The 11,921-nt window shown below is 46.1% G+C and overlaps 1 pseudogene; it reads left to right on the top strand.

Annotated features, from left to right (window-relative positions):
• The first annotated feature begins 2,894 nt into the window (after window positions 1-2,894).
• Window positions 2,895-9,786, top strand: LOC123142828 (disease resistance protein Pik-2-like; annotated as a pseudogene).
• The last annotated feature ends 2,135 nt before the right edge of the window (window positions 9,787-11,921 follow it).

Genomic DNA, 11,921 nt, shown 5'->3' with positions numbered 1-11,921 from the left:
CGCGGCGGGGCGGGAGGGCTGCCAGGGGTTGACTCGGGTGGTCATCGATCCACAAGCGGGTTGGTGCCACGACTTGCTGTCCCGGTGGCCAACAGTGTCGATCTATTTCTTGCTCCATTCCCTGCTACATGCACTCTGTCTCACCGGACATGTCCACGCTGCTAGCCGGTCACGGGCAGGGCGGAGTGGGAGGTGGGGATCCGGATTGAGATAATTCCCTGGTCGGCTCTTGTCGCCCGCGACTGCGACGACGCCCAAGGGTGCCAATCTTCTTCTTGGAGACGTCGTTCGGGTCCGCCCTGCGTCTTCCCACTTGACTACTTCTCGCGTGAAAACCCTAACTACGATGGGTGGCGACGACACTCATGACGTCATGTTCTCCTTGAAGGCATCGTCATGAGAGCTATGCGGTGGTGGGCACCATTTGTGTTCGTGGGCAGTTGCAGATGGCGTGCCCATCTTCCTTCACGGGGCATTTGTTCTGGGGGAAACCCTAGATCTTGGTCTCCCGGATCAGATGATGACGGAGACTGTGGTGTCGTTCTGCCTTCTGAGGGAATTGTTTAGGAGCAGAGGTTCACTAGAGGGACCAACGGATGGAGCGGTGTTACATCTACCGCATTGAAGACGACGGGTCTCGTCGGCGTGGAGCAGTTGAGTCTTAGTGTTGGATGTGGTTTGATGGACGCATGCAAGCTGGTAGCGTTGTCTGGCGTCATGGTCCGTCAACGTCAGATCGGCCTGGCAAGATCTATGGAATGATCCCTCCTGAAGATGGGACGGCGGAAGATGGCGGCGGTAGATCCTAGAGCATGCGGTGCGCGTTGTGGGACGCCTAGACCGGTTGGTACTCTAAACTTGCCAGTCGGTCGAGGGAGGGGGGGGGGGGGGCTGCTTCTTGAGGCCACTGGATTAGATGGTGTCCGTTGATGCGGTCAGGACACATCTTTATACTTGTAGGTTTAGTGACTTTTTCACCTCGAAGGTGTCTTTAGGTTGATCTTTGTATTTATTTTGTCAGACTCTGATGGATAAATTAATAACGATGCATGCATGCACTACTTTGATCCAAAGCCCAGGGTAATGTTCCTTTTCGGAAAAAACCTGTACAATATATAGTATGTATTTTTGGTTCCTTGAGAGATGACGAAGACGAGGCTGTGTTGCGCCATGAAACATGTCCAATAATCTCGATCAGAGCTATAAACCAACCCCATGTGGGCATGTGACAACAGGTGCTATAGTGGCCATGATCCACGTTAGGTTAACGTGAACAGAGTGTCCATCGAACCGGCTCAGAACCAATATTGATCTTTTAGATTATGACTTGATCGATTCCTCAAGTCTGTCAAGCCTAGCCAAGTTGTATGTGTCACGTTCATACCTGCTGGCTTCCTTCATTAGTTAGTAGGACTTCGACCCATCCCAAGTCTTCTCAAATCAAGATCTTGCTTAACAGTTACTCCCTCCGTCTTATAATATAAGATATTTTTTACATTATGGGACGGAGGGAGTAATTAATAAGAGTACTTGCCAGTTTGATGGAGAGCTGGCTGATAGCTTGTATTGACATATGATCGATCTGGAATGGTTGTTGTCATCCTTTCAGAGTTTGTTATAGCTGTGGTTGCACTGCAGGCTTTACCAAAATGTTGACCTGTGCGATGGTAATTAGAGAATAAGCTTTTGTGCCACTTTATAGATGGTACTTAATTAATGGAAAAAATAACATACACACTCCCAATTACAATAAATATCGAAATAGAGATTGAAATATTGTCATGTTTACAATCTGGGGCATGCATCCTTCCTACTCCCTCTGTTCCTAAATATAAGTCCTTTTAGAGATTCTACTATAGACTACATACGGAACAAAAGTCAACTTGATTCGTAGCTGGCTAGTAGAAAATTAATTCAAAATACAGTAGTATATCAGCTGCGGGTACAGGTGCCCAGTTGCTTAAGCCATCCGGTAGTTGAATCTTAGATGTAAATCAATGATTTAACAAACTCGGCTAATCAAGAAACTCAAATGTGTTTCTTAATTAGGTCCTCTGTCAATGTCAGGACTTAGCCACTTCTTAGTTACATATAAACCTAGACTGCGTGGAGGTCTACTTTGATATGCATCTTAATAGCTTAATTTGAGAATTCATCATCACACTCAAGATGGAGCTGGATAATAGCTAGCAGCTCAACTCTCAAGTATAAACTTATGACCGGTGGGCCATTGTCTTTTTAGTTGTTTATAAGTATGCCTGCCGATTGAGTAATCGTCTAATGCGCAATTGACATGATATCTGATGGATGATCCCATGATTAACAAAAAGAACTTAAAGACGAGTAAAAGTTAAGAGGAAAAAATATTCACCAAAATTATTGTTAAGAGTTTTGGCTACAATTTAGACATTAATAAACCCTTTTCCATGAAACATCATTCTTTTACTAAAAATGTATGTTCAAACTGTTTATTGGGACCAAAGACACAATAAATAAACACTACTAATCCCTCGCAAAAAAAAAACTAGTAATACTTAGAATAGTAATTGTCCGTCCAAAAGTGAACCTTTTTATTCATGCATATTAGCTCCAATGAATCTACCTTTAATTGATCCAACTATTTGCTTAATCGTGTACAAAAAATATGGATGATGATGTCTAAATGATATGTATATATGGATTAGACCAAGGATATTGTAGTATGTTTAGACAGTGTATTGATGTTTAATCCAAAAATGGTTCATTTAACTTATCACATAATGACAGCGGGCTTCCCAGTCCCAGATTATAAAGACAAGTCCAGCCCGGGTGAGAAGACCATTACCAATTTTCCAGCTGCGCTCTTCCTCCTCCAACCAACGAACAAACCAAGGTTTTCTTGAAGCTCCTCGAGGATGGAGAGCGTGGCACAGTCCATCGTCAGCAAGGTCGGGCAGGTGCTGGTGGAGGAGCTAAAGGAGATCCGTGGTGTCGGCGACAAGGTCAGGCACCTGCGGGACGAGCTGGCAACCATGAACGCCGTCCTCCGCGTCATCTCCGAAGCTGAGGAGGGCTCCGTCAACCACGTCGTACGTGAATGGAAGAAGCAGGTGCACGATCTTGTCTATGACGCCGAGGACTGCACCGACATGTACTCGCTCCGCATCATCCGCCCCATCCCACTCCTGACAGCAGATGACATAGGCGGCACGCGGCTCACCTTCTGGGCCAGATAGCTGTTTGCCCGCATCAAGCACATTGTCGGATATAGGTATGAGAGACTTGTGCTGCAGCGCACGCTCGCTGCTGATATCAACGCCCTCCTTGCCCGTACCACCATCGTCAGCGAACGTCGCGCTCGCTACAGCATCGACCAGGTGGCGCTACCAAGATCTGCCGAAGACCCTATATCGGCGGTCCGTTTCTCCGCGTTTGCCCTCCGCTCTGCCGACCACCCTGTTGTCGGCATCACGGAACAGGTCAACTACCTGGCTGAGAAGATCAAGGCGCGCTCGGTCCATGGACGTCTGGAGGTGTTCTCCATTGTGGGGTTTGGAGGGCTAGGGAAGACAACCCTGGCCATGGAGTTGTGCCGGCACCTGGATGCAGACTTCTCCCGTCAGGCACGGATATCCGTGTCACGAGCATTCCATGCCCAGAAGGACATGAAGGAATTGCTGGTACGACTGCTAAAGCAGATCCTCAAGAAGAAACCATTTGATGAGCAAATCCACCGAATGGATGTGGAAGAGCTGTCCAGACAGATCAAGGAGCTCCTCGAGCACACGAGGTATAGACTATCGTCCCCCAAAATTTTTTGATCTCTGCTCAACATCATTTTTTATAAATATAATACAAGCACAATCAAAATTAAATCTTATGTCGACATCATCTTTATAAATATTGCAAACTCTTGGATCACCTTCTCAAGTACTCTCTCTGTCCCATAATATGAGAGCGTTTTTAACGAAAATACAAAGGTGAACATGGGTGCGCACCCATGTGAATAGTAAATTCATAAAAAATACTGGAAAAAAAAAAATCTGAAATATCGCGGTATGAATCTTAGTCGACCATTCTACTCATCGTGTGAAGTTTCATGATGTATTAACACCCATGGTATTCTTAGTGAAGAAAATACAAATGCGATCATACTATTCATTAAACAGTGTTTTTTAATATAGCTTCGATTTTGTCATTTTTGTCCAGAATACCACGGATGTGATTTCTTCGTGAAACTTCATATGTGAGTATACCGGTTGACTATGTATATTTAAAAAATAAATTCATATTTTTTTGATTTTTCTACCTTTCTTTGAATTTACTATTCATAAAGGGTGCGCGCGCATCCATGTTCACCAAATCCGCGTCCTGTTTTTAACACTATTATGGGACAGAGAAGAGTAGTACGTAATTCTACTAGTCTTGAGGACATGCGCATGCGGCCTAGCAGCTTTTCTGAAATGCAAGCACTAAAAAGTATTCCAGTTTTTAGTAAATTTGCTACTAGTGATAAACTGGGATAGTGTGCAGTGCAGAATTAAGATTTTCTATTTTCTGCTGCAGTGCATTATCTTTCAATTTCTTGTTGCAAAATTGTGTAATAAATATCAGTACGCAATGCATTATATATCTTTCTATATTCATTTTTATTTTTGAGGGGGGGGGGGGGGGGGATCATTTCATTTCATTCAATCAACAGCGGGAGTACAATCATTTGAAGCAACAATGCTAATCTCCTGGGGGGAGTTTGCTAAGCAACAAGCCATACACTGTTGACCACGACCCATCGCTGCCATAGCATGCACAGCCTATTTTTGTGATTTATATTGATATTTCTTGCAACATCTCAGAGACGGCCTCCACCTGAAACATATTCCTTGATCTTCTTTTGAACCTGATTCAAGGAGCTTCATGACCTTTGCACAGTCTGTCTCCATATGGATTGGTAGGGGAGTCCAGTGCAATGCTAACTTCAGGACTCACACGCCGATAGCTCCCCCTCCGGTGCACCCGGGCAGTTCGGGAGTCATGTGCATGCCGCGTAGATAACTGCACCCATGTGATCACGTAGGATCATACCGGCACCGGTCGTTCCATATCTTTTTTGTATCTGTATGTTGCTCACTTCATACATTTCTTATTGCACAAGTTTGGATAGAAATCACCAAAAAGGAGGACATTATTGCAACAAATGGACAAAAAAAAATTAGATTGCAGAGAAATCAAAATCCATTTTTCTGGGAAAAGGAACTGATAAACTCCTTAATTTTTGTAAATGTTGTTGGTATTTCTAGTTGAGCAACAATTTGCAATGCCATTTTTGCACATAGACAAAATTTCTAACTCCAAGCGTGTACATGGCCAATTAAACCAAGTATTTTATTGCACTAGTAGAAAAAGGGTCAAATGTGAAGCACATTAGTGCTGGTTTGATTTTGAGCCGGCACTAATGTGTCCATTAGTGCCGGTTCCAACGGCTAGGCGGGAGGAGCTCTTTAGTACCGGTTCGTGGCGAACCTTTAGCACCGGTTCGTGCCACGAACCGGTACTAATGAGGTTGTGGCCCCACGAGCACCTTTAGTACCGGTTCGTGGCATGAACCGGTACTAGAGTTTCTTACTAAGCTGTTTTTAGTCCCACCTCGCGAAGAGAGAGGCACTAGGAGCGGTTTATAAGCCCTGAATGCAGAGACGATAAAGAAGAGGCGCAGTGCTCACCTTCACGTTGCTTAGCTTCAAGCCTTGAGGCTGCAGTGCAGTCTACACTATTCCGAAAGGCTTGAAGCTAATTAACGAGCATTGCGCCTTTTTTTTAATTTTTAATAACTTATTACAACTCCGGACTTCTTGTGTTACGGCAAAAACTGGATGCACTTCGTGTATAAACTGGACAATACGACAAAAACTGGATGCACTTCGTGTACAAACTGGTCAATCTCTTTCGAAGTATCAGGGCCGGTTTCGGACGAAAACTCATCTGTTACACCGGCACTTCATTTTTTTAAACTTATTACAACTCCAGACTTTTTTTGTGTTCAGTACGTACCATTCAAAGCGACGTCATCAATTTTCAACACGTTCTGACATCATTTGCTATTTTTCAGTCATTTACCGATTTGTTTTCAGAGCTAAATGACCGTGAAATTGAAAATCGCTACAAAATGAACTCTGAAAATGTTGAAACTTGGCATGGTATCATCATTTCACCCGCATAGCATGTGCAAGAGAGTAGAGAGGGTTACGGCAAAAACTGGACGCACTTCGTGTACAAACTGGACAATCTCTTTCGGAGTATCAGGGTTTCGGACAAGAACTCATCTGTTACACGGGCACTTCAATGTTTTTTAAACTTATTTGAACTCCAGCATATTTTTGCGTTCAGTATGCATCATAATAAAACAGAAAATAAATAAAACAGAAAAGACAAAAACTATATAAAAATAGTTGACAACAAATTTCTATTGACAGCTTATTTCCATTCAAGCAAACATGTCCAACGCTTGATAGACAGGACCTACTACAGTCCCGGAGCTGAACTAAACTGCGAGAAGATAAGTCATTATGTTTCATGGCTTGAGGATCTTCATACTGTCAAGACAAATTTTCTTCCTGCACTTAGAAATGTTAGTACTCAAAACGTGCGACCAATAGTGATCGTATTAAACTACGGTCACATCTATTTACGAAAGATGGTAAGATTTTTACTATTTGTCCTCAGTGCATCTTTTGCATACATTATTTTTTTGCTAAACTTTCATTGCTAAGTATATTAATTACTATATGATGTTCTTTAACAGGGACTCCCGATGACAGTTGTGCCTGAGTGGATCGAGACTAAAGGTCACATGTCAATGGTTAGCTTACGGCCAAGATATCCTACATTGCCCATGAGTGCATTCAGGATTTCTAATAGCGATGAATGCTTAATAGTGAAAGATTGGAGCAAAATTGTTAATGATCCCAGAGAAGTACTAGGGGGCACCAATGAGAAGCGCAGCCCACGATTAGGAGACAGGTTCATCTGCATGCTCCAGTATGATGAATCAGGAGAGCTATACATGTTCTATGCTATTTTACCTGAGAGAGAGCAGCAGGAGTGATTTAGCTAGTTCATGCTCTTAGTACTTTTGTCCTTTCATGTCCGTGTTCTTCGTCCTGAACTTAATCTCAACGGGTGATTTAATTTTGTGGTGTTATGAACGCTTATAATATGATGACCATGTTAAACTCGATGATATCTTTGCTTCTGGTACAAGTGAATATTTTTTTCTTTAAGCTAGTGTTGGTGCTGATTAGATAGCGGTAATGACTATGATGGTTAAACAGTGGTAATGACGACTATGATGATTTTTAGCTAGCTAATTTACTGTTGTTGATGATATGATGCAAGAGTTTTTATATTAATATGATGATGATGATGATGAGTTATTATATCATTTATAAAAGAAACCGCAGATTAGTTTCAGCTGGATGGATCCTAGCTAAGTGATCAAGTATATGCCATATCCATATTATACTTGATCACTTAATTATAGGTGATCAAGTATAATATGGATATGACATATACTTGATCACTTAGCTCGGATCCACATGCATCCAGTCGAAACTAATCTGCGGTACTTTCACCTAATGATTTAACAACTAAAATAATCACTAAATTAAATTGAAAACACAAAATTAAAGAAAAAATAAAAAATAATACCAAAACACCCCCAAACATTTAGTACCGGTTGGTGTTACCAACCGGTACTAATGTCCTGCACGCACCTGGGCCTGGCTCGTGCCACGTGGTGGCACTTTAGCACCGGTTCGTGATGAACCGGTGCTAAAGGGGGGGGGACCTTTAGTCCCCACTCTTTAGTGTCGGTTGTGGAACCGGCACTAAAGACCCTTACGAACCGGCGCTAAAGCCCGGTTCTGCACTAGTGTTGTGATCGATGATGTATGGACTGTATCAGCTTGGGGAGCCATCTGCAAGAGATTGCCGGAAAATAATTGCAGTAGCAGAATCATTTTGACAACCCGGACACGGGCGCTGACCGAGGCAGCGAGTGTCAACTTTGTCCATCATAGAAACTGTTCATGAAGAGAGTATTTGGCTCCATGGATGCATGCCCTGATGGATTGGAATCAGTCATGCACGAGGTTTTGAATAAATGTGGTGGGTTGCCGCTGGTCATCATTAGCATCGCCGGCCTTCTGTCTAGCTATGTGTCGGCCGAAGCCAAAGAGATGTGGGAAGTAGTTTCCAGATCAATTGGTTCTCAGATGGAGAGATATCCTACCATGAAGGAGACGAGGCAGATGATTACACTCTGTTATGACCACCTACCACGTCAGCTCAAGGCTTGCATGATACTATATCTAAGCATTTTCCCGGAGGATTATGTGACTGCCAAGGATAGGCTGCTATACAGATGGATTGCTGAAGGTTTAGTCCCTGAGATCTTAGGGTTGACCATGTTGGAGATTGCAGAAGCATACTTGGATGAGTTGATAAGGAGGAACATGATTCAACTAGAGAAGTTTGTACGTATTGATGGCCCTTATTGTAGAGAAGTTGAGGTGGAGGGGTGTCGGGTGTCGGGTGCATGACATCATCCTTGAGGTCTTGGTGTCCAAATCCAAGGAGTCTAACTTTGTTAGCTTGGTGGGAAGACAATGCAGAGGAATGCCACATGGACATGATAGGGTCCGCCACCTATCCTTACATGGATATGACCATGACGAGCAGCATCATGGGGTGTCTGGCATTGGCACGATGAAGGTACGGTATATCCGATCACTGACCACATTTATGCACTATAGCCTCAGCCCTAGCAAACTGTTGGATCGTATAGCCGAGTTCAAATTGCTGAGGGTACTTGACCTTGAGGATTGCAAGGCCCTACAAGACAAGCACATGAGAGATGTATGCGGATTGTATCTTCTAAGGTTTTTGAGCTTGAGGGGTACAAACGTCTCAAAGATACCTCGGAAAGTTGGCAATCTAGAGCACTTGGAGATTCTTGATATAAAAAACACAGGTATCGGGATGCTCCTACCCCAAACTGTGACAGAACTTAGCAAGCTAGAGCGCCTAAGGTCCAATGGGTGGCTTCTTCCAGAGGGGTTGTGGAAGATGAATGCACTGCGCGAGATGGAAAATGGAGTTCTGAAAGGCGGCGATATTAGGGTTGCCAAGGAGATCGGTGAACTTCCACATTTGGTGGCACTAAGTATCAGAATTGAGAGCCAGCACGAGCATGCGGAGTATTTGTGTGTGCTTGCCTCCTCCCTGAGCAAGACAGACGCTCTCCAGTCACTCTATCTGGACCCGTCAGTCCTCCAATGCCTTAGTTTGAATGGCAAGATTAGCCAATTGCCAAACTGGATTTCATCACTCACACACCTCAGAAAGTTTCAAATGGGTTGGACAAGACTTGCTGGCGACCAGTTATTTGATGACTTATGTAGATTGCCCAACCTGCAGAGCGTCCAATTGACGGAAAATTTCTACCAAGACCCAGAATTGGTTGCACGTATCTCACACAACTTCCCGGTGCTGAGGATCCTAGAGTTGTCATCAACTCCCACCTTGACAAAGCTCACATTCGAGGAAGGATCAATGGGAAAGCTCGAGACACTTGTTTTGGGATTTGACAACGAGGAGATGAGCATTGTTGGCATCCAGAACTTGAAGAGCCTTAAACAAGTCAAGATCCGTGGCAAGAAAGGCAACTTGGCAATGGAATGTGCAGTGGAGCAGCTCAGGACTGGCTCCACTGAGTCCAATCCGATCAAAGTGATAGTGGACTTCAGCTGAGGTGTGCATTTTAGGAGTTGTTCGGGAATCCACCAGCTCCCTGGAATATAAGAATTTGTGGAGTACCTGTTCGCTCACTCCGTAGTTTTTAACTAGAACTTCACCTGCTCCGGGAGCGGCGGCGTGGAGCGGAGGGACTCCAAACATGCCCTTAACTAGGAACTGCTTCTCCTCCTGTATGTTTTCTAGGGCCTTAATTGGTGTTTGCTTTTCCTTTCAACTGCATCTATGTGTCTTTTCTAGCTAAATTTCTGTCCACACTTGAGGCTCGATCGAGCATCTATTTGTACTATCGTTCTTCATGTTAGTGAAGTGTGCTACCAAATAAAACAGGTTGTATGTATGTTGTAACGTGGGTGCAAGTATGTCGCAAAATTCATTGCTATTTTTCCAATTTTGCTGTTACTTGTGATGATGGGCTCCTGTGCGAGCATCTCCTTTATTACTTCTTTTTGCTAGGAGTCTGTTGTTTTTGGCTGTCCGCAATATCATCAGTGAGGTGAATGACGGAGGCGAACGGGGCGGAAACGCCGTCACCTGAGGCGGCAGACACGTTCCCGTCGCTGGCGGCCGGCCCTCCGCCGCCGCTGGTAGCCGGCCTTTCGCCACTGCCGTCACATGCCTCGAAGGGGGAGCCGATGGGTGGATCGCTCAGATCGCACGACCCAAGAGCCTCTTTGGCAGGGGTGTCGGGCAGAAGGGCGACAGAGGCGGGATCGCGCGATGACCACGGCTCCCCGGCGCTGCTTGAGATCGGGCGGGGCCAGGAGAAATTCACGCAATGGCGTGTTCACTTCTGCGCCGAGACGGATCCTGAGAATTGAATTGAAGGCCGCGTCCGTTTTACTCCTCATTCGCGTTGGCTGGCTCTCTTCGATTTGGAGAATGATGTCGTTGCCGGCGACTACTTGCAGGACGGCGACTCGATCGAGGTAGGGCGTCGTTTCAAGATTGATGGATTTGACGTGCTGGTTGATGAATGTGTGCAGGTGGATCTTCGTCCGAAGAGACCAGAGCTGATTGATCTGACGGAAACGATGCTTCAAGGAAAACTGGGAGGGCGATTTTGGGCTCTTATTGACAGCGACGATGAAGATCAAGGGAAAGATCACAGCTTCTCACGTACTGAGGTGTGTCCACAGGGTACGGAACCGACGGAGATGCCGGCGCTCTTAGGGGCACCAGATCATCGTCATTCGAATCAAAATGTCAAGCCGAAAATGAAGCTTTGGATCGGTCCAATTCCTAAGGTATTCCGCGAACCCGTCACTTTGTCAGACTTTTTGCCAGATTCTTGGACTCTTGTTACTCGAAAGAAGAAGAAAGGAAAGAAGAGTCGATCGTCACCGCCGCATAGGTCGCCGGTGGCGAGGTCGATGAGCGAGATTCGAACTGCCAGACGGGCCCGTTTGAATTCGCTATTGGGTCCTGAGACTGTGTTGGATGCGGAAACGGTCGTGGGCTCCCTAGCCTCGGGCGAGGCCCAGCTAGGAGTCCAAGCCTTGCCCGATCCAGCACGTACATACATGCATGTATCGTCACCGCCGCCTATCGTTGCTGCGTCTAGGGTTATCGATTCAGGATTCCCTACGCTGGGCGAGGGTCGCGCGCGGAGGATCTCTTGCACCGGCCGCATGGTTGGACGCGGGCCGCCGCCCAGCAAGCGAGGGCCGCCACCCGTCGTTGGTGCCGCTGCTGCCGCTGGTGCTGGGCGTGGCACTCCGCCCGTCGCTGCTGCGGGAGTTGCCGGGGGCAGCCGTGCCGTTCCCATCGCCAATAATGGTGGTGGTGCTGGACGTGGGGGGCTCATCCCGCAGGCGCAGCACACCGGAGCAGCTGCCGGCCGTGGTGCTCAACCACCCGCGCGAGGATCTCTGACGCATCCCCGGGCTATCGCAAGTCAGACTGATGAAACGGTACAGCAGCCAGTAGCAAAGGTGCCGGCCCTTGGCAGGGGTCGCGGTGCTAACAATGGATGGGACGGTCAAGGGCGGGGTGGATACAATAGAGACGGTCCGAGGTACAACCGTTATGGACAGTGGGGAGACGACGGATATGAAGCATATGGTCCGGGGCTGCACCGTGGATCATCATCCGGTGGCGGCCGCGGTTCCAACTGGCACAATGGGGACGGT

This window comes from Triticum aestivum, chromosome 6D (genome assembly GCF_018294505.1).
Source record: "Triticum aestivum cultivar Chinese Spring chromosome 6D, IWGSC CS RefSeq v2.1, whole genome shotgun sequence".
Taxonomy (NCBI): Eukaryota; Viridiplantae; Streptophyta; class Magnoliopsida; order Poales; family Poaceae; genus Triticum; species Triticum aestivum.
Note: the sequence above shows the minus strand (reverse complement) of the source record. Positions and strands in the feature narration are given on the sequence as shown.